Below are 22,847 nucleotides of genomic sequence, written 5' to 3'. Positions count from 1 at the left end.
CATCAGAACACAACAGCCCAGTGGGGGTGATCTCTTTACTAACCTCGCATGGTTAGTACAGTGGGGGTCATTTACTAAAGGAAAATCCACTTTGCACTGCAAGTGCACTTGAAAGTGCACTTGGAAGTAAAGTCGTTGTAGATCCGAGGGGGACATGCAAGGAAAATAGCATTTTAGCTTGCACATGATTGGATGATAAAATCAGCAGAGCTTTCACTCATTTCAGATCTACCCTTTAGAATTAGAGCGACTGCACTTCCAAGTGCACTTTCAAGTGGATTTGACTTTGGTAAATAACCCCCAGCGTGTGGTTGGGTTTTTTTTTTTTTTTTTTTTTTATTTTCGTGCAACCCACGGAGTTGAATGGAAAACGAATAATGTGCACCTGGCTTTAACTTCAAAAAAAGAGGGGAGCAGAGGAGGAGATCACATCTTGACAAGAACTACTTGCTCTGGTACAGCTATCCCAATTTAAACAAAAAATCACGCTAGTAGGTGACAAAGTGCATGAAAATATAAAAACAGTGAAAACGTGCCCCTGGAAGACGCGATGTTGTCACGAAACGCATAGGGTGGAGCTAGACGACTCGCTGATGTCACCTCCAATCTGTGCTCCATCTCCAGTAGGACGGGTTTGTCCGAGTCCACATGGCCAACGGACCGGACTTGAGGCTCTTTTTTCTGGATGACACTGTGTATTTATGAGTTTTTGAATAAAGTCCTCTATGGTTTTACACTATGCAAGTTCCATCTTTATTTTATGGTACGCCCCTTCCACGAGTTGGTCCTTAACCGCTGATGTGATGACCCTGTAGTGGATACCGATGTGGGTTTCAGTTGCCAGTTTCAGCTGTGCTTGCGAGCTGTGATCCTCTGTAGTGGGGGATCGTGGCTTTCCGGTAAGGAGTGACCCCTTCCATTCTTGGTGGTGGACTGCTTTTTTCACGGATGAATATTTGTTAATCACTTGCAGTTTTATTAAGATAGGTGGTTTAGTGCCACCTTCCAGACTGTCTTTTAGTTCACCCTTTTGACTTTTCAAGATCGCATGAGTGATTTATTTTTTATTTACTTTTGTTAACATTGTTTTTTTTCTGTGTTTGCGTATAACTGTGCTCATTTAGAAGTTATCGCTGTTTTTATATTTTCATGCACTTTTTGTCACCTATTAGCGCGATTCTTTTTGTTAATTTTTCAGTGACATATGGGTGTCATATCGTTAGAATTGCTGCTGTTTACAGAGAGAGAGAGAGAGACTCTGCATGTGGACATGAAAGTGTCAGTTTTTCGTTTCCCTAAGACATTGTGTAAGCAGACATTACATTTTCTGCAAGGGAAATAACCCTTGCATTCAGGGAAGAATGAAACAACCCTGGGGGATCTTTAATATTAGGGACAATGTTGCCCTGAATCAAACTTGCTCCCCTAAATATAATTCCTGCTTTTTCTGGGAGAGGGGCCCAGAATTTTATCACTGAGAAGTACCTTCCAATGTTGAAGAGTTTTTTTATCTCATTGTGCTGGGTAGAAAGAGGTGAAAAAGGACCATTTAAATTTTGTCATCGTTACTAGTTTTAACTTAAGTTTCCAGAATAGAAGATCTGCCAATTAAAGAAACTGCACCAATTTCAGCGTCTAAGTCAGAGGGTTTATAGCCCTTCTCCATGAATCGTTGTCGGAGGATGTTGGATTGACATAGAAAATCGCCGTCCTTGGTGCAATTACGCCTAGGGTGGAGGAACTGGCCACGGGGGACAGACTGAAGCCACCAACTATGGTGGCAGCTGTCCACTGGGATGTAGCTGTTCGTGTCAGGCTTGAAAAGTTTTAAGTTTTAGACGGTTATTGGTGGCTGTAATTTTCAAGTCCAAAAAGTGTATTGAAGTTGGACTGGCTTCTAAGTTCAAAATGATGCCTCGATCGTTTCTATTTAGAACAGCCATAAAGGCGTCCAAGGAGGCACGTTTTCCCCTCCACAGGAGGAGAATGTTGTCTATATACCTTGCCCACAAGACCAATTCGGGCCTGTTAAGGGCATAGACAACATCCTCCTCCCATTGGGCCATGAACAGGATGGCCAAACTTTGGGAGTATTTGGCCCCTGTGGCCACACCTTTGATCTGTGGAAAGAAGGTACCCTGAAACCAGAAATAATCCATGTTTTGTTGCAAATTTTAGGAGTTCCATAATGAAATTCCTATGTATGAGGAAGGTTGGAATTCCTAGACAAATTAAGGTCTACCGCCATGAGGCCTAGATGGTGTGGGATACAGGTATATAAAGCGGATACATCCGCAGAAACCGAAATAAGGTCGTCGTGATATTGCTGGGGGGATTGATAGAGTCCTTATGAATCTTGGGTAATTGGTAAATGATTGGAATGCGTGGTGCTAATGGTGTGTGCATATTCCCTGAGGGTCCAGGGGTAGGGGGAGGGGGTGGTGGCTCATAGATCAACCTTCTATCTGGGTTCGGGACTATAGGCACAGAAGTCTCCATTGGTAGAGCATTGCCAGATGGACCTGAATCGGCATTGACCTTTTTTCTGCCAATTGAAAACCGAATTGGCCTTATAGTAATTGAAATCCCGGTTGTATTTTTTTTTTTTTTTTTCTGTCTACTCCTCTGACCCCTTCTTTTTCAAGATGATTTCTAAGGTTGGTGGATAGAGATATTCTGATGTACCAATGGAGGGAGTTGGTTTGTCCTTCAGATCCCTAATCTCCTTATCCATTGCAGTCAGTCTAGCCTGTTTTCTCTCCACTAGGAAACTGAGGCGTTTGATCCCTGCCTCGTTGAAATACTTAAACCAAACCTCTAGGTCTAATTCACCCTGTTGCGGATAGATTTCCCAGCGTAGGCCCCGCGGGACATCTGCTCCTTAATATATTGCTCTAAGAATGCAACATCCCACCGAAGATGTAATTCCGTGACCATCACATTCTTGAGCCTCAGGAAGAGTCCACTTATTTCAGTAGACGATTGGGTCTGTTACCTTCTATCACTTTATTTTTTATATACAATTCATTTGTACCTAAGCAGAATTTGCAAGATATCTTGTATAAATATTGGATAACTTGGTCCCTATTTTTCAGCTTTTATTGAAACACAGGCTTGGAGGGCACACCCTTTGAACCTCCTTCCGTTCCCTCACTTTCTTTGGGTGGACCTGGGTTTAGGAAGTTATTTATTCAGTAGCAATGTGGGGGAACAGATATGCCCCTGTTGAAGACCTTTAGTGTAAATGTGTAGGGCCAGCATTTCTGCACCCCACATTGCTTTTTATCTACTTTTTTACGTTTATGTGATCGCTTTTATTCCTGTCATTTTTTGATATATTCCAAAAAAATCTATTGGTATGACCTGAACTATTTGGAGCGTTTTTTTTTTTTTTTTTTTTTTTTTTTTTTCCATATGCTATGTTTGTTGGAGTCCACAAGGAGCTGTCTCGAGGTACACCCAGCTGGATATTACAGCGTTTCTGGAGTTTGTTGCTGGGGAATCGGACCTCTTACCCGATCTATCTCCTGCACACAGCACTGGAGGAATTCAGATTCTTCTGGATCACAAACTCATTTTTCCCGCCGTTGTAAGACATGTGTATCCACCCCAGTTGGTAGGAGTATCTATCTTGTCTTACAAGAGTTATATTAGTGACTACAGACAATCTGTTTCCTTTTTCTACTGTTTTGGTGCTATCACAATAGGAAGAAGCACATCTTGTATACACTTTTATTTGTGTGGACTATGTTACATGACCTATTACAGTTTATTTACCACTGGATTTTTGCTCTGTGTGCTTTGCACATCCCTTTTTTAATTTGTCTCATGAAGTTCATATTACGTTTTTGAACACATGCATTGGTATTTGCACTTCTTTATTCATGCTATTCTACATTGTGTAGTCACATACTATTGCATTTTGGCACTTGCACTTTATCTATAGCGCTACACTATTCTACCCCATTCTTGTTTGATTTCCCTCTACTTCCTGTACCGGCAACAATAAATGAGTGGGTCAATGGGACAGACATTTGGCAATAACCTGACTGTAGTTCTAGCTTTCTATACAAACTAAGGTTTTGGCTTTAAGACGCACCAAAATAATTCCATTAAAAGATCTATTACTACTAGTAGATTCTAAACAGCATAGTTGCTAAAGATTCTCTAAGATTAGTCTGTCTGCAGAAAACTTTTATTGAATAGTGGTCAAACGTACGTGGTGCATAAATGCAATGTTCCCTTTTTAAAGTTCAATAATTCTAAAAAGCCTAGCTATGGCAGTGCACAGAAATCCATTTTAATTAATCCCTTGACTGTGTTCATCTATTTGCATGAAGGCAATGAAACCTTGAACATGCATGTCAAAAGAAAAAAAGGGGGTCAACGAGGACACCCTGAGTGGACTTTAGAGGCACAACAAACCTGAAGCATAATCAAAATAACTATCAATTTTATTAAGTATAAATACAGTACAAAGACCTTGACAAAAGATAATAAAAAATCCTCTATATAGTATTATACATGATAAAAGCACAGATGTGTCTACGTGTTTCATATAGAACTTCTTCCCGACACATTCAGGTTTCAGTTAATACACAAGAGGGTTTCACTTATAAAGAGGCTTTCACAAATTCAAAGACAGTAGTTCAAATTTATTCAAGTATAGACGTCAAGGTCTTAGCAATAGATATGGATGACCATCAACTGTTTCCATTTACAACCAATCTCAGGGTTCAGTTCCAACAAGGAAAGCCAATAAATAGCCAATAATAGTCGCACTGCAGCAACCATAGGAGGGCACCAAGGAGCCCATAGACCATATCTGCTCAATGGTACATGTGGAACCGTGCAAATGCACTAGGAGAGCTTAAGTTAGAATTGGATGTAAATCCCCAGGAGGATACAGAGATGTTCCCTCAACATGTAGGCACGCATTTTAGTAATTTCTATGGCATAAATCAGAGCCTGAAACGCTACTCCTGATATCTGAAGAACACTCGTGTCCCAGGCTCATCCCTTGTCATTTGGCACCCAGAATCTCTTATATGCCTCTCCAGCAGACACATTTTAGGGTATGAAGGATTTTCAATTTCTGGATCTCAACTCAAAGTTCTATTTTTGGATGTTACTATTAGGACAGGATACTGTGTGATTTCTTAAGTGCCTTCCTCTGGTTTCATCCTCTGGGGTTGATTTTTATAAAAAACTGAAGTGCAAAATCTGGTGCAGCTGTGCATGGTAGCCAATGAGCTTCTAACATCAGCTTGTTCAGTTAGGCTTTGACTATAAGCCCCCATTCACACCAGTGTGACATGCAATTTACAAATTGCACCTGAAGTCGCATCTTATGTATTTCCATGACACGGTCTGCAGTCTTGTGATTTGAAAAATAGCTCTTGTGTTTTGTTTTTTTTTTTTTGTTTTTTGCAGTTTCATGTGACTTGCATTGATATCTGTGCATGAAATCACAGATGTCAGCAAAATGCAGATAAAATCAGCACGATTTCAAAGCCGCATTCGATGTGAACAGGGAGGGGCTAAAACCTGGAAGCTGATTGTTTGTTTCTATGCAGTGTTGCGCCAGATTTTGCACTCTGCAGTTTTAGTAAATCAACCCTTCTCACTTCCTCCTTCCATAGAATTCTTAAATTCTCCAAATATTGTGAGGTATGACGAATGCGGGTGTCAGTTCCCTGCCGCCCTCCATAACTTGTGACGAAGGACCAGCCAACCTCACACCACGCTATCACTTGCGTAACCATGCCACTCTTCGCTGCGCCCAGCACAGATTTTCCAGCTTGTGGGACCACAATCTAGGTGCCAGCAGCCTGAGAGCGATTTGTCACTAGGCTAATTATGCAATTAACCCTTTAACTGCCACCACCCCGTTTTTAAAAGACCAATTACCAATTATAATTTTAGAATAAGCATCTGCAACACACACTGCCACCACAGACAGGTCTGTTCAGAGGCCTTACTCTACAACAATAGCACTCTTTAAGAGGCAGGTTCGTTTATAGCTTGCATTAAGAGCTTTAGAGAAGAGGTTAACACTTTAAAACATAAGGAACATATGAAAAGGTTAAAGTTGGTGCAAATAAAACATTTACAGAAAGATGTTTCAAACAATCTACAGCCACCAAGAAATAAGGTAGAATTGGGGAGGAAGAATACTTGCAATTAATGTCCAAGGGTTGATCAGAGTTCGATTAATGAGCCGGGTAATTGGTTCTCAAACTTAGCAGATTATTATTACTAAACAGGATTTATATAGCGCCAACGGTTTGTGCAGCATTTTACAACATGAGGGCAGACAGTACACTTACAATACAAATCAATACAGGAGGAATCAGAGGGCCCTGCTCGTTAGAGCTTACAATCTAGAGGGGAGGGTCAAGCGGAAACAAAAGGTAATAACTGTGGGGGGTGAGCTGATGGAGAAAATGTAAAAAACAGGTGTGGGGTAGAACCTGTTGGGAATTGCGTTCTAAAAGCATGACAGCTGAAGATATCTGAAGAACATTTGGACCGGAAGTCCGTATTCAGCTCTCAGCATATCAAATACCTATACGCTATTGGAGATCAGGTAGGATAGGTAGTATATAGCCCCTCTCTGCAGGCACCGGACTCCTATGCAGCCACAGAAGGGTAGATTAAAGGTGATGGGGTCCAAGGATATGTCTTTAAGGATGTTAGTTCGGGGGAGCTCTGCTCACCAGCGTCCTACTTCATGCTGCTCCAGGCCACACCCCACGATATTCATACATTTTTTGTTGTGCTGTGAGTGGTTGTTAGACACCAGGTATTTGATGAACGTGATGACAGACAAAGCCATTCGAACCTTAGGCAGTAGGGTGGTGATGTATTGCCTACGATGAATTGGGTAGTGCTCAATCCATTTGACAGTTTCAAAGATGACTTCCTCCCTTTTTAACTAGAAGATTGTCTTTGTTGAAACCCTCAGACCCTGCTAGGCTTAGATTCAGAAGCTTCTCGGAGGTCTTTTTCGTGAAAGTGGTGATAAATGTACGCATGGCTGTTTCATGCAGCTGGGGCAATAAAAAGTGGCTGGAGAATCTGCCAATGCCAAGTCAGTTCTCGGGACATAGCTGGCAAATGATGAAATCCAAGCATTGCCATTGTAGACTCAAGAAGATGAATTTGTCTGCAGCCATAAACAATGCTTGTACGTTCTCGGAGTTGATGAATACCGCATTGGTGTAGATATACTGAAGGATCCAGCTCATCATATCTGGGGAAATTCTGTGTTTATGGTACACATTATTTTCAGTCTCTGTCCATCTTCCAGAAAACCGACCCTTGGACGGTCCCAGGGCAGATGTTCCTGCTTGGATGGTAAAAGGAGAACTGACCATTTTCTTGGCTTCTCCTCCTCTTTTCTGTCAGATCAAAGGGGTGTTGACAGCTTCCAGTGACCAATCTTCTGGTCATCTTGTTTAGGGATTGGTTGCTGGGAGGTGTCTACACTCATGACCATGTCCCAGGTACACTTTGTGATACATATTTATATCTCTGCATCTATAGTGTTTACAGACTGCAAATATCCATATTGTTCAGCGTGAGATTTCCTTCAAAACTGATAGAAACATGCCATGTCTCCAATGTCTATTTTACCTAGGAGGAATAAAGGGTACCAGTGGTTTTCCATATGACCTGACATAGGGGTGTCTGGACTTGAAACGTTACAAATTATCTGAGGAAACTAAATGTCCATATTATGGCTGTGCTGTTACTTTGGAAGTTATGAAACATGCTGAAATTTTACACTTATTCCACTGTTTAAAGAGGAGTTCCACCCAGGGGGGCCGTCAAAAAAAAAAAAAAAAAATTAAAAGTCAGCAGCTACAAATACTGCAGCTGCTTACTTTTAATTGGACACTTACCTGTCCCTGGGCCCAGCGATGCGGGGGATCGAAGCCCCGCTCGCCCCCCTTCGCGCCCCGGCATTTCAACTGTGGGCGCCAGGCTGTGGCTTCACAGCCTGGCACCCACTGCGCATGCGCGAGCGGCGCCGCGCGCTGTGATTGGCCGCTCAATCACCTGGGACCTGTAATGGTCCCAGATGATTGACAGGAGGGAGGGAGGGAGCAGAGCGGAGCCCTTCCTGTGCCTGGGGGGAAGTGATGTCACCAGCCCAGGCAGAGGAACAGGCAGACTACGAGGGACCACCTAGCAACAGGCATTTAGAGGTAAGTAAAAAAAAAAAAAATCCAAATGTTTCGTTTTTTTTTTTTTTAAAGAATTTTTCCAGGTATTTTTGTTTTTTGGGTGGAACCCCACTTTAAGCTTTATGTGCACTAAGTATTTACAACCGGTATCTACTGGTTCTGAGTTGAGAGGGTTACAGTTTTACGATAGGCCTGGACATCCTGCCAGGCCAACATTTGCTGTTTTTTTTACAGACCGCCTGGTTCTGCTTTCTGTTGAGATATCGGCTCCTTTGAAGTAAAAAAATAAATTCCTGAACACCAGGGAGGAGGGAGGGAGTTCAGATTTTTACTGTAATGTTAAACTGTTAGCCAAGCTATCATGGCTGCCCTAAGGTTCTCAAATATGGCCACTAGCTACAGCTTGTGATGTGTCCAGTACGTGATATTACACCCACCCCCCCCCAGGTGGTTGCATCGGAGGGAACTACAATTTCCCTACTGATGCAACTGACTCTGCGGGCTCGGCTTGTCGTGACCGCCCATCAGCATTGCCATGGGTGCTGTCTTTCTTATGCTGGATGGTGAAATTGTATTGCTGCAGAATTAAGCTCCACCAAAGTAGTTTGTCATTCTCCCCAGCAACACGATTTAGCCAGCTCAAGGGATTGTGATCCTTAAAGTGCCGTCCATACAGGTAAGTTTGTAACTTCTGGAGGACCCATACGATCGCAAGACCTTTTCGATCGTGGCGTATGCTACTTCCCATAGATGCAGCTTCTGGCTCAGGTAGAGGATGGGATGCTCCTCTCCGGCATCATCCACCTGGCTCAGGACTGCATCCAATCCATAGGCAGAGGCATCCGTCTGCATTAGGAAACGGGTGAAGTCTGGAGCCTGTAGCACAGGGGCACTGGCCAGTGCCTCCTTCAAGGTCTGAAATGCCTGCTCACATTCTTGTGTCCAAGACACCACTTTGGGCAGTTACTTTTTTTTGTTTAGGTCAGTCAGAGGTTTGGCCAGGCCACTATGGTTACAAATGTTCTATAGTAGCCAGCGATCCCCAAGACATAACCTGCTTTTTGGTTTGGGGGGGGTAGGCTAGGCCAGGATGGCCTCACCCGTCTCGTGTTTTCAGGGTGCCTCCTTCTACCTGGTGTCCCAAGTACTGCTAATCAGTCATGCCAATCTGACACTTACTGGGTTTGACAGTCAGATTGGCAGCTGTCGCTTGGTCCAGGACATGTGACAGGTGCGCCAGGTGTTCTTCCCAGGTAGGGCTGAACATGGCAATGTCATCCAGGTAGGATACTGCAAAGGTTTCCAGACCCTCCAGTAAGTCATTCATGACTATCTGGAAGGTAGCTGAGGCATTCTTCATCCCAAATGGCATGACGGTAAATTCAAACAAGGCGAATGGGGCGATGAAGGCAGCCTCAAATTCCTGAGCCTCAGGGGCTAGAGGAATTTGACATCCCCCCCCCCTGCTCAGATCCGTGATTTTGATATGGCGGGCAGCCGCCACCCTATCTAACTCATCAATCTGGGGCATGGGGTAGGCATCCGCAGCGGTGATGGCTTTCAGCTTCTGGTAATCCACACAGAACCTGGTCGTCTGGTCCCTTTTGGGGACCAAGACTACTGGGGATGCCCAGGTTCTGTGAGACTTCTGAATCGCCCCCAGCAGCAGCATTTCCTCCACCTCTCTCTTCATGTCGGCCAGCACCTCCAGGGAGGTAGGCCAACTGTTTAATGGGAGGATGTGCCCCGGTGTCCACCTGGTGGACAGCTAGATGCGTCCTTCCAGGTTTTCCCGTAAACCTGCTACCATGTACTGCTAGCACTCTCTTCAGCCCAGGTACCTGGGTAGGGGTCAGATTGGGCGTTTATCATGAGTTCTGAGTCTACCTCCCTGGTGTCAGCTAGCAGGTCTAAAAGTGGATCAGCCTGCTCAGGCCTGTTGCAGACTGGCATGACCTAGATCGTGCGCTCCTGATGGGCTTTGATCATGTTCACATGAATGGCCTTCTGCTGTCTACTCCCTTCTCCCAACCTGACCAAGTAGGTGACATCAGATGCTGGGTAATGGTGTACAGGCCTTCCCATGCTGCTCGGAGTTTGTTCTGCCGCAGGGGAAGCAGAACCTACACCTGCTGACCAACATTATAGGTCCGCTCCCTAGCATTACGGTCATCCACTGTTTCTGCCTGGTCTGGGCCTGAGTCATGTTTTTATGCACAATTCCCACCAGCGTCTCCATTTTATCTCTGAATTTTAGGACGTAATCCACAACAGAGACCTCTGGGTCGGCAATCTTGCCCTCCCAGGTCTCACAGATTAGGTCCAGGGGCCCGCTTGCCCTGTCTGTACAGATTTTCAAATGACAAAAAGGCTGTGGACTCCTGAGGTACCTCTCTGTAAGCAAACGGCAGATGAGGCAGATATCGTTCCCAGTCCTTGCCCGGGGAGTGCACAAAGGTGCACAACATTTGTTTCAAGGTACCATTGAAATGCTCGCACAAGCAGTTTGTGGATAAGGACTGGCCTTGATATGCGTCGTCTGTATTTTCAGACAGAGCTTGCATCAAGTCGGACACAAACTGAGGGCCTTGATAGCTAATGAGCTTGGCTGGAAATCCCACTCTTGTGAAGATTCCCGCAGGGCATCAGTGACCTTGTCTGCCCAGAGGGAGGAGAGCCACCGCCTCTGGATAACGCGTGGCATAGTCGACAACTGTCAGGATAAAACGTTTGACTGAACTGCTAGGGATGGCTAAAGGCCCAACAATATCTACTGCTAACCTCTTAAAAGGTTCAATCACAGGCTAAGGTTTTAGCGGAGCCCTGTGTACATCCCCCTAATTTGCCAACTCGCTGGCAGGTAACACAGGACCAACAGTCAGCTATGTCAGCGAGCATCGTAGGCCAATAAAAAATTATGCATCAACCACCCTCGGGTCTTGGTGATCCCCCAAGTGCCCTGCAAGGGGAATCTCATGAGCCACTTTTAGCAGCTGTCCCCTAAATTGACTGGGTACAGCCAGCTGCCTGCTACCTATGTCAGCCTCATTCACCTCCTGCAGGCAAACCTTCTCTGTACAGTTTCCCTTTGTCCCAGTAGACCTTTTTTTGGTCATTCTCTGCAGGGGGCGATCAGCTCAACTCCTGAGCTGTGCTAATGTTTGTTCTGTCTGCAGTGCTGTTTCAAAGGCGGAACAACAAGTCCCAGCAGTCCTGCATAGTTGCCAACATTGTAAAAAAATTATAGGGACACTTTTTTTTTTTTTTTGGCTGTAGGCGGAGTCTTATTAGGTGGCAGGGCATGCGTTTGTAGGCGTGGCATAGCAAAAATGTGGGCCACTGAAAAATAAGCATGGTTTATATGGGCATGATTCAAATGGGGGTGTGGTTTTGAGTCTGAGACGAATGAGAGATGGAGAAAGAAAGGGGAAAAGAGGGAGAGAGAAGGAATGAAAGCGGGATGGAGGGATAGCAGGCCCAGATCCTACACCACAATAGAAATGTGTATTCCAGAGTTGAACAAATCAGCAGATAAAGATACTCCAAATGCCTGGTGTTAGCGCTTCAATCATCCCAGCACCATGGTTGTTGTGGTGTCAGGAAGATTGAAGCGCATTATTACTATTACCTTTTAATATAGAATGAAATCATTCAACTCGCCATAATCCAGAATCAGTGGGACCCCTGAATGTCGCCTGCCACCAGCTGCCATCTGGTGCCCCCAGAAGCAGAGGCCCTCCTTGCATCTGGTGCCCCCAGCTGAGTTTCCGCTGCCATTACCATACATTCTTAGTAACAGGCTGAGGTAATCAAGATGGAGGCGGAGCCGACTGAGTGGCTACAATAGAAGTTGAGCTGCGGCGCCACCCGCCCCTTTCCACAACAGGTCACAAACAGACCGGCGGGGGGTGTGCGGTGTCACAGCTCAATTTCTATTGTCAGCCACCCAGACGGCTCTGCCTCTTGGTCTTCGGTAAAATGCCAGCTGGCAGAGACATTGTCTCCGCCAGCCGTGGACCTTTAGCGGAGGTGGTGAGGAGCCGTGAAAAATCAGGAAAAGAATTACCCAGGAAACGCTAAAATCTGGGGAAAAAGATCCAAATCCCAGGAAATTCAGGACAGTTGGTTAGTATGGTCCTGGGGCAAAAAAGGACGGCTGCTGAGGCTCAACAGAGGTTGAGTCCATTGGGCCAGAACAGAGAGGGCCCAGAGACCTCCTCCTGCTATTCTGCACCTCAGCTGCCTTTGCAGCACTGTGAGTGACCACCAATACTGGCAATGCATTAGCATCATCACATTCAACATTTACCATTGCAGCATCATTGGAACATACATCAGTTACCTTCACAAGCAAGGGGGTCTCCTCTCCTGTCTCTGAAGGAGGACCTTGCACTTCAACACCACCCTCCCCCTCCCTCTGTCCATCCACAGGTTGCCCAGATATTACCCCAACATCTGTAAACAGTACCTTGGTAGGTCCAGAGTTCCGTGGGAGCATCCTGGGTGCTCTTAGCACGGGCATAGTAAGAAACAAGGGTACCTAAATCAGCACCCAACACAGCAGTGGGGAATCTCCTCAGACACCCACCTCTCTCATCCCACTTCCGGCACCCCAATCTATGAAAACATAGGCATGAGGTGCACAGGAATGGGTCCCCCAACTTCGGTGAGAGTAAGAAACTTCTCTGGGATGTCTACTTCTTCTATCACCTCTGGTCTGATTAATGTGACTTCAGCTCCGGTGTCATCAAAGCCCGTTACTGTCTGGTGGCCTACGATGACTGGCTGCAAGTTGGCATTGGTTCCTGGAGGTTTCCCACTGACAAGCAGCACAGCAGAAGGGTTGATGGCCAGGTGATGTCCTCTTCTCAGGGCACTGCATCCTGAGATGTTCAGCTTTCCCACAGTTGCAGCATCTGCGGGTGTCAGTTGGGAATGCCTTGGCACCAGGAACTGCAGGTTCCGACCGCTGAGGAACTTGGTTGGTAGGCAGAGGAGGGGTTGCCATGTGTGATTTCCCTCCTTTCCAGCCATTCGGCAGAGCCTTGCAATGATCAGATACCCGAGAGTGGATAGTTCTGCTGCTGCTGCTGCTTTGGCAGAGGTTGGCTTTTGCTCCAGCACAAACTGTCTGACATCTGTAGGACAGATGTGCAAAAGTTGATCTTCAATCATAAGATCTTCTAGGGACTCAAAAGAATCGGCTTTCAAGCCTTTAGTCCATTGCTGGCATGTGGTGCATAAGCGACTTACCACATCCAAGTATGAGTCCCAAGGCCCCTCTACCTCATGCCAATGATCAGCCTCCCTCTGCGCCGCCTCTCTCCCTCAGCCTGGCGTTCCGCAGCCTCTCAGCCCTGCATTCTGCAGCCTCTCTCAGCCACAGCCTGTCACTCGAAACTGCAGGTACACCACAGGATCCATCCCCCTGAGGTGTTGTAGCATTTCTTGCATTTGAGGAGAGTCTATGCTGGTTTCGGGCAATCTGATGCTGGTTTGCTCTTGCAGTGGCTTGGAAATGAAAGAGATGAGGTAGAATTGGGGAGGAAGAAATACTTGCAATGTAATGTCCGAGGGTTGATTTGAGTTCGATCGATGAGCTGGGGAATCTGTTCCTCAAACTTGGCAGATGTTCCTGCTTGGATGGTAAAAGGAGAACTGACCATTGTCTTGGCTTCTCTTTTATGTCAGATCAAAGGGGTGTTGACGGCAACCAGTGACCAATCGTCTGGTCATCTCGTTTAGGGGTTGGTTGCTGGGAGGTGTCTACACTCATGACCATGTCCCAGGTAAACTTTGTGATGCATATTCATATTTCTGCATTTTATAGTGTTTACAGACGGCAATATCCATATTGTTAAGCGTGAGATTTACTTCAAAACAGATATAAACATGCTGTGTCTCCAATGTCTAGTTTACCTTGGAGGAATAAGGGGTACCAGTGGTTTCCCATATGACCTGACATAGGGGTGTCTGGACTTGAAACGTTACAGATTATTTGAGGAAACTAAATATGTCCATATTATGGCTGTGCTATTACTTTGGAAGTTATGAAACCTGCTGAAGTTTCATACTTATTCCACTGTTTAAGCTTTGTGTGCACTAAAGTATTTAGGACCGGCAGTGGCGTTGCTAGAGGGTGGCTATTGGGGCTATAGCCCCGAATCTGGGGCCCTTAGCCCCGAGTCTCTTGCCACAGGGGTCCCTGCCTAACCAGCGGGCCGTGGCTTCTCTGCAGCCAGGCCGCGGGTACGGCAGGCTGCATGAGAGAGCCTGGGAGAGGGATGAGAGAAGCGAGCAGGTGGACGAGCAGAGATGACATCATCTCTCTCTGCCTGTCCTGCATCACTGCTCTTCGGCCCTCACAGCAGGGCCTCTTCAATGTCGGATGCGGCAGGGAGCAGCGAGACAACGTCTCTCACTGCCCGCCCCACCTCTCTCCTGCCCTCACTCAAAACCAACAACTACAACGGCCTCTGTGCTAAAAGGACCAGTGCTGCAAGCCTGCCACCAATGCAGCGACAATGCACATTTGGTGGCACTGGCTGGCAAGTGATAATCCGCAAATAGTTACAGGTGACGTGGCAAGTGACAATCCGCATCTGGTGGCAGGTGACGTAGCATGTGAAAATCTGCAAACCCCGGAAGATTTGGCTGCTAAATGACCAGTCCATTTTTTTGCAATTCGGCTCTGCGTCGCTTTAACTGACAATTACGCGGTCTTGCGAAGCTGTACCCAAACGAAATTGACCCCCCCCACAAATGGAGCTTTCTTTTGTGGTATTTGATCAAATCTGAGGTTTTTATTTTTTGAGCTGTAAACAAAGAGCAACAATTTTGAAACACTATTTTGTACTTTTTTGCTATAATAATAAATATCCCCTAAATTTTTTTTTTTTTTTTAAAAGCTAATTTTTTCCTCAATTTAGGGTGATATGTATTCTACATATTTTTGGTAATAAAAATCGCAATGATCGTATATTTGTTTTCGCAAACGCTATAGTGTCTACAAAATAGGACAGAAACTATTGACAATTATACAGCGATCAGTGCTATAAAAATGCACTGATTACTGTGTAAATGTCACTGGCAGGGAAGGGGTTAACACTAGAGGTGATCAAGGGGGTTAACTGTGTTCCCGGACTGTGTGTTCTAACTGTGGGGGGGGGGGGGGACTGACTATAGGAGATGACACAGATCGTGGTTCCTAGCTCTTAGGAACTCACAATCTGCCGCTTCTCACAGAACAGGGACTTGTGTGTTACGCACATCCCTGTTCTGCCTCTCGTGTGCGTGACCAGTGATTACCGCGACCACCGGCCACAAGCATCGCCCCCCCCCCCCCTTGTAATGCAGCAGGCGCACCCACTTAAAGGAGCTAACATACAGCTACGATGGTTCACGGGATTGTGCCGACCTGCCGCAGTATGACGGCGGGTGGTTAAAGTGGTAGTAAACCATTACATCACATAAAATGCATGAAGGTAAAAAACCTTGCTTTTACAACCAATTTAACACAATAGTATTCCCCTTTTCTCCCCTCTAGCGGTTATATAAGGTTCTTTAGGGATCTGAGGGGAAAAGCTGGGCCAGCACACAGTAATGACACTAATGGAGGGCTAAACATTCAAAGTGGGCTCGGGCAGTTCTACGGAATTTACATTCAAAGCACATTCAGAAAAATATTGCAAGCAAATAAAAAATGGTTTATGGAAACAAGAGCATTTAAAATTTTTCTGTGCTGTAAATTTTTTTAATTTTTTTTTTTTTTAAGTTGGAAGCTGTCTTTTTATAATACTATATGCGAACTGCTAGTAACTGTGATTGAGGAACACGGGGAAAAGGTGCCATGTCAAGTGAAGGTAAAATAGTTTCATGAGGCTTTCGACAGTTAAACATTTACAAAGCTTTTTTTTATTGGGTTTAGAAGTTTCAAAGACATGCAGAAAGTTGTTGGTGGTGGTTGTCACGACCAAATTCTCCTCGCTCTTCATGGCACTTTACTGCTCTGGGGACAGAGATGGGATGTGTGACACTGAAGTCACAATACTGTCAATAGGCTGAGATAGGCCAAAGTCACACAATTTGACACTGTGGCATTCCTTGTCCATAAGCAAGATGTTGTCCGGCTTAAAGTGGTTGTAAACCTGGGTAAAAAACCCTGTAAGACAAAGGCATAATGAGTTGGTATGCATAGCATACTAGCTCATTATGAGTTACTTGCCCGAGAACGAAGCCCCCACAGCCGTCCTCGTCTCCACCCTCCAGCCGGCGACATCTCTCCCAGGGGTTACTGCCGGGTATCGCGGCTCCAGCGCTGTGATTGGCCGGAGCCGTAACGTCACTCCCGCGAATGACACAGTACAACTGAAGCAACGGCATGTACATGCCATTGCTTCAGTTGGCTTAAGTGCGCATGTGCCGATGACATCGGCACATGCAAATACAGGGATATCTCCTAAACCATGCAGGTTTAGGAGATATCCAGTGCAGCTACAGGTAAGCCTAATTATAGGCTTGCCTGTAGTTTAAAGTGGTTAAGGGTTTACAACCACTTTTAAGGTCTCGGTGCACCAATCTTTGGCTATGCATGTAATCCAGAGCCCTAGCCAACTGTGCGACACAGCGTTTCAACTTTTTTTTTTTTTTCTGGAATGCCTACCTGAAATATGAGACCGAAAACCTTTTTGAGACAATTCCATAGTGCATGAAATACAATAAACATTGTTTATTGTTAATAGGCTTTAATTGTGTTAAAGTAATCTGCTATGCTGACTTGCAGCATTCAATTCACCCCCAACTGAAGGGTGTAGGGATTGTCAAAAAAAACAAAGCAATCTGATGTTTTTCCTTGTTCCTTTTTGTTCAATTGTCGCCTTTTTCATGCAAGAGGTAATAGATTTAGGGAGAATAGGGTTGAAGTATTTTGAAGTTTGAAACATTTGGAAGACCATCATGTTCCTATCAAAAAAGAGGGTTGTAATGGAAAGAAAATGGAAATTTCTGCATGGTTTTTATCTCGCTTTACTTTTGCATACCCTGTTTGGTAGCGGTCCATTAACTTTAGCTGACTTGTCATGTATTTTATCTACTGAAATCTACTGTTTTTATTTGAAGCTTTAGGCTCCATGCACACTAGCCTAAAAAAATGCTCCTAGCAGCAGCGTTTGAGGTGTGTGGGTTTTTTTTTTTTTTGCATTTTTTGGGAGCAATTTGCAAGCAGAAATAAAGCTGAAAGCTTCTAACTGCGCCTAACAGCTGGCACAAAAACACTGAGTGTTATTCATCCAGCTACCCCCCCCATTTTTATTTACTTTTTTTTTCTTGCAGTGTGCGTGGAGCCAAAATCTGCTTCACTTGTTCTGGAGTGAGACTGTTATCGATACAGCAGGTTTTCACAGTAGCCTCAATGGGCACTTATCTTTTAAAAATCATGTAGTTGTAAAGATGGGATATTGATTGCTCTCAACGTGTCTTGAACAAAATGTGGAGATGTTTGCGATGGCAATCAATTTGGAATATTTTTATTTAAATGAATTCTAATTGTCAGCAACAATTCTATTTTTTATTTGTTTTAATTTTCTTGGTTCTAGTTTTAAATCGGAGTTCCAAGCGCAAAAATGTTTTCAGTCAGCAGCTACAAGTACTGTAGCTGCTGACTTTTAATAAGGACACTTGCCTGTCCAGGGAGCCCGTGATGTCAGCGCCCCTAGGCTGATTATGCCACCGGCTCTGGGGCAGGCTCCGTCATTCCAACTAAGGCCCCTTTCACACGATCGGACCGTTCAGGTCCGCCTGTCAGTTTTGACGGCGGACCTGAACGGGCGATCCATGTTAGCCTATGGAGCGTCGGATGTCAGTGGAGACATGTCCGCTGACATCCGACCCCGTCCGATCCGCTAAAAGCAGACGGATGGCTCTACGTCCAGATCCGTCGCTATCGGATCGGGTGAGATCTGACGAAAACGGACACGCTGTCCGTTTTCGTCCGATCCCTCCATAGGCGTCAGCGGCGCCTGACAAGCCCCTCCCCGCTCAGTGAGCAGAGAGGGACCTGTCATCCGCCGGCTCAGCGGAGATCAACGGACAGCGGAGATCACATGATCCGCCTCATGTGAAAGGGGCCTAAGGGAGTTGCAGCGCTTTGTGAATGGCTAGCTCATTTTCTGGGATACACACAGGTCCCAGAAGGCAGCGGGGTGAAGGAGGAGGGCTTGTCGCAGAAGAGGACGTGATGTACTGTGCCGTGGCCGAGCTACAACGGAAGTACACTTGGTACTTCTAAAAAGGTATTAAAGAAAAAAACAAAAAAAAATAGATATCCATAAACGAGGGGTGGTCTTTAGTTTAAGACCACCTTGTAAAAGTAGGTGGAACTCCACCCTTAAGGACTCACTGAACCAAATGTACAAATACTTCACCTCAGACTAAATGAGTTTATGTAGGGTTCCAGCTGTATCCCGCTCCTAGGTCATAATTTAGTCCAGGGTGTCCATGAAGATTGGGGGGTGGTTATGATGCATGGTAGTTGGATAGAGGGATTGAATAGGAGAGCTCTTTTAGAAAGGCAAACTTGGTAGTTTTTTTTTTTTTTCATCACTTTCATGGCCACTGGGTTACCTTAACACAAATGAGAGAGACAACAATCAGATCCTAAACCGGACTCTAAGGTACATCATACAAAGGTTTTTGTTGTCCATAATGTGCTAGAAAGATGAAGGGGAAAATATATATAGCTAAAGCCTCTATTGGTATGAGTTGCATAGAAAGTAGGTGAAGTGTACCATCCGAGGCAGCTCTAGACTTTGTGAGGCCTTAGGCATAACTTGGACACGAGGCCCCACTCACGCCCTTAATGGAAAACATTTTTTCAAGCGATAAAAATTAACTGCATAAGTTGGATATATTAAAGCGAAGTTCCGCCTATTTTTTTTTTTTTTTAAGTCAGCAGCTTCAAATACTGGAGCTGCTGACTTATAAAATATGGACACTTACCTGTCCAGTGAGCCCGCGATGTCGGCACCCGAAGCTGATCTGTCCCTCGGCTGTTGGGTGCTGCCACCGCCATCCTCTGTAAGGGAATCAGGAAGTGAAGCCTTGTGGCTTCACTTCCTGGTTCCCTACTGCGCATGCGTGACTCTCGCTGCGCTATCCCACTGGTCCCGCTGTGGCATAGATACCCACAGGTGGCTCGGGTATCTATGCCCGGAAGTTGGAGCAAAATACCTGTATTAGACGGGTATCTGCTCACTCCTCCCCCTGAAAGGTGCCAATTGTGACACCGCGGGGGGAGGGAACCAAAAAAGCGGAAGTTCCATTTTTGGGTGGAACTCCGATTTAAGAGCCTTAAAGTACTGGTCTCAATGTCTTCTATCTCAACGCAACGCTGGTATCAGGGCACTTTTTCTCAGTGCACTCTGTCTTGGTGCTGGAGTCTGCCCTCTTAGTGGGGGTCAGTGCTCTGTCTCCATCAGTGCTCTCCCTAGGTGAGATTGGGGGGTTCCCAGCTGAGATGGTGGGGGGGCGCGATGGAGTGGAGTATGGGGGGGGGGGTGTGGTGTGTGTGTGTGTGTGTGTGTGTGTGTGTGTGTGTGTGTGTGTGTGTGTGATATGGAGTCTCGCTCACCAAGTCTGCAGGGCACTCTTCCATGGCTGCCTGGACTTCCTCCAGCAGCACAGACAGTGCGATCAGCATATCTCTGAGGTGAGGAAGATCTGTATATGAAAGACAAGCCTGCAGTGTCCTCTGGCTACCATACGGCTGCACTTGTGTGCTTAAACTTTGCGCAGGCGAATTGTACAGTGCTCCTGAATGGATGCAGCCGACGCAGAGCTCTGGTTGGGGATAACTCTGGGCTGAGCGGCGCTGCATTGGGAAGGAGAGATTGATGGGGGGGGGGGGGGAGAGAGAGAATCGATCACACCAGAGGATTTTGGTGAAGGACTATTTCGGTACAACAAACGGCATACACTTGAAGTTTTACAAAAAAATGTTTATTACAAATCGGCTTTAAAAAAAAAAAAAGGGGGTATCCAAGTACTTAATGATAGACGACATAAAAATATGCAAAAGCAATCCATGTGTATCGCCAGCATTCAAGTCCTCTGTTAATGAGGATCAGGATATGATGACTTCCCACGGATATTAAGTTTTGCAGCATAAAACCGCTTCATCAGGAAGAATATTTATGACTCGTTGAAATAATAAATACCAGATATTAGAACAACAATGTGTAGACTAAATTTCAACAAAATTCATATATGAAAAACAAGGGGGGGAGCAATATCCTGGGACCCAAGCCTGGTTGGAGTCAAAGCACCACCAAAAAGCCCCCCGTGGAGACTGCAAAAGATTTTCATTATCTGTACAGAAATATTAAAAGTATCATGTTGGATAATTAAAAAAATGCAAGTGCCAAATGCCATATTATGCAGTATTTTACATACAATTTTTTAGTTCCAAAAAACATTAAAGTATTAGTTAAGAGGCCCTTTCATAAAACCATTAATTTCAACAATCGTCTAAGATTATGTGCATTTAATGTGTATTACACATGTTGTCTTATAAAGGCCTTCCTTGTGCAGATATCCTGAAGTCCTGAGACTGCTGCTGGACGCTGCCATCTTGTCCCCAGTTCCAGCAGACTGAGCCGTCACACTGTAGAATTCCCCTGGTAGCTACATAACTTTTTTTTTATGTAGGGAGGTGAGGAGGAGCAGTGAAGCTGGGCCAGCACAGACAGGAAGTACACTTCCAGACTAGGAAAAAGCTATGAAGTTCAAAGTGGGAGGGGCTGTGCTAGGGAATTGGCTCTGCAGTAGTCAAATTTTCCAGCACATTTAAAGGGATCATTGCAAGTGAATAAATATTTTATGGAAAGGAAAAATAAAACTTAAACATCAAATAACTGATTGTGAATAATAAATGATGAAAAGCACAGAACAAAGTTATTAGGTCTTTTTAGCTCTCATTCACATTGGAGTGATTTGTCATGTGATTTAACTATCACATTTGACTGCCTATTGTCGGCAGTGGAACCGTTCCAATCGGTGCGATGCCGACTTTGTCGGGCTGTACTGATTTGCAAAAGTAGCTCCTCCACTACTTTTGCTAATTTTGGGTCCGACTTAATAGACATCTGTGCATTAAGCCGCACAGTTATCTTTCAAGTAGCACTCAAAGTCCCACTGACATGTGTCTTTGCACTTGCCTTGTCACACACCTGTTCTGACATTTGACACTTCATCTGAAATAGCACAATTTCAAATTCTCATAAGGGGAGCTACAGCACAGAAGGCTTTTCACCTTAAGTGCCGGTTCACACTGCTGCGCTGTGAATTTTTTCTGTTTTTTATTTTTTTTTTTTGTCCTGTGTGAGGTGCGATTTTATAACGAATTTACCGCGATTTTAAGGAGATTTTACAGCGAATTTCATTTTGGTCATAACTGCGATTGATGTTCTAGCCAATGGAATCATAATGTAAAAAAAAGTGTTAACTTCCTGTGTACTTGCTGGTTTTTGTGGCGAGTAGTGTGGTGGAATTCGCACATATCTGAACCAACAATGCGATTCCAGAACAATTTACATTGATGTCTATGGAGGCTATATTCGCAACGCTGCAAACTCGCACAACTTTTTTTTTTTTAAATCACATTGAATTCGTAGGGGAATTGCAAAGCATGTATGTGAACGTTTGTCATAGAAAACAATGACTTTATGGATGACATGTGAATTTAGAATGTTTTTGACTCATTACATTCGTTATGAACTCGCATCAGTGTGAACCGGCACTAAAGCCTAGAATGCACAAAGGTGAAAAACCTTAGGGCTTTACAACCACTTTGGTACAATATCATATGCTGGAGGTCATGTAGATGAGAGGAGATCATTATGTTGCATATTTCTACAGAATAATGGTTTGCCCTGTTGCTAGTAGCAGGTTAAACATCTATTTCAGATAAATAGATTCCATACACTGACTAATTTATTTTACCCAGCAATGCTCATGAAAATATTCATACAATGATTTGTCAATGTTACAGACTATTTTACGCAAATTATACTTGTAACAATCTATACATCTCATAAAGTTATGTACATCTCATTTTAAAGTTAAATGGTCTACTTTTGTTGGAAATGCACATTTTACAGCAAACCTGTGCTTTGTAGGGCAGATAAATGGATCCACTTCAATCCTCCCTTCCCTGCATGTTCATAGAAACATAGAAAAGTGACGGCAGAAAGCCCGAGTAGTCAATCGAGTCTGCCCATTTTCTTTTTTTGTTGACTTTGTTATCTGACTATAATCTATGTTTAGGCCAAGCATGTTTGAAGCCATTTACTGTTGACTGGAAAAAAACTTGCAGCAGAGGTAGAGACAAACTACGCTTTCAGTAAAATACTTTCTAAGGTTAATTTTAAACTTCCCCCAAGTTTGCGGTCATGTCCCTGTGTTCTTGATTTTGGTTTCATATTGAAAAAAATGCCCTCCTGAATCTTATTTACCCCCTTGATGTATTTAATTTTTCAATTATGTCTCCCCTTTCCCTTCTTTGCTCCAGACCTTTCACAATTTTTGTTGCCTGTCTCTGGACTCTATCTTAACAATTATCTTTCTGTAAGTAAGGTCTCCAGAACTGGACACATTATTCTA

This window comes from Aquarana catesbeiana, linkage group LG04, assembly GCF_042186555.1.
Source record: "Aquarana catesbeiana isolate 2022-GZ linkage group LG04, ASM4218655v1, whole genome shotgun sequence".
Taxonomy (NCBI): domain Eukaryota; kingdom Metazoa; phylum Chordata; class Amphibia; order Anura; family Ranidae; genus Aquarana; species Aquarana catesbeiana.
This window is presented reverse-complemented; position numbering follows the sequence as displayed.